Here is a 906-nt window from a genome sequence, read left to right as displayed (position 1 = left end):
GGCAATTTGTGTTCGAGTCCATTTGTCTTTGAAAACACTAAACACAAACCATTATCAAGTCGACCAAGGTCAAGTCAAGGAAAGATGATTGAAGGCTGTTATCGGTGAAAGAGTTTCACAGACAAAGCACAGAGCAGAACGCAGAGGGTTGCTGTGGTTACACTGATTTAACTCAGAGCCACTGTCAGCACGATGATGACGACCGCTTGAAAAGAGATCTAAGAATCACATTAGAACACACACACACATATACACACACCAGGTTAACGCATTCTTTATACACAGTAATCCTCCACAATAAATGTTGGATTTCTTTTCTCTAAAAGCAAAGACCAAAATGTCAACAGTTCTAAACAAAACTCTGTCCTTGAGTAAAATCAGGAAACTTTGATGAAAGTTTGTACTGAGATTATACTTGTTCAGTTTGTGGTATCAGTCACACTCACCCCACCACCATGGACTGTTCTCCTTGATGGCCTCTGGATAGAGATCCAATAGTAGTTAGAACCAAAATATCCCATACCCTACACAGTCCCCCGCCACCCCCCACTCCACCTCACTCACACTCTTAGACTTTTAAACAACCAAATCAACAACCAATCCCATGGACTGTCACAGACACACATTGAACCTCCTCTGTCCCTCCCGCTCCCCCTCACGATCCTCAACTGCTGCTGACACAACTTGTGTTTAAAACAAACTACGAAATATATGTGCGGACATGGTTTACAACTCAACGCATCAATATAGCAGAACTATCGTGAATATATCAGTTTTGCTTTACGATGGAAACTTGCAATATATAGAGTATATTTATACATACGTATTTATTTAAATATATATGTATTTGCATACATACTGTACATATTTATCTAAATATATATGTATATACTTTCATACTGTACA

This window comes from Cynoglossus semilaevis, chromosome W, assembly GCF_000523025.1.
Source record: "Cynoglossus semilaevis isolate Cse_v1.0 chromosome W, Cse_v1.0, whole genome shotgun sequence".
In the NCBI taxonomy this organism is placed as follows: domain Eukaryota; kingdom Metazoa; phylum Chordata; class Actinopteri; order Pleuronectiformes; family Cynoglossidae; genus Cynoglossus; species Cynoglossus semilaevis.
The sequence above is the reverse complement of the archived record's forward strand: the minus strand, read 5'-3'. Positions refer to the sequence as shown.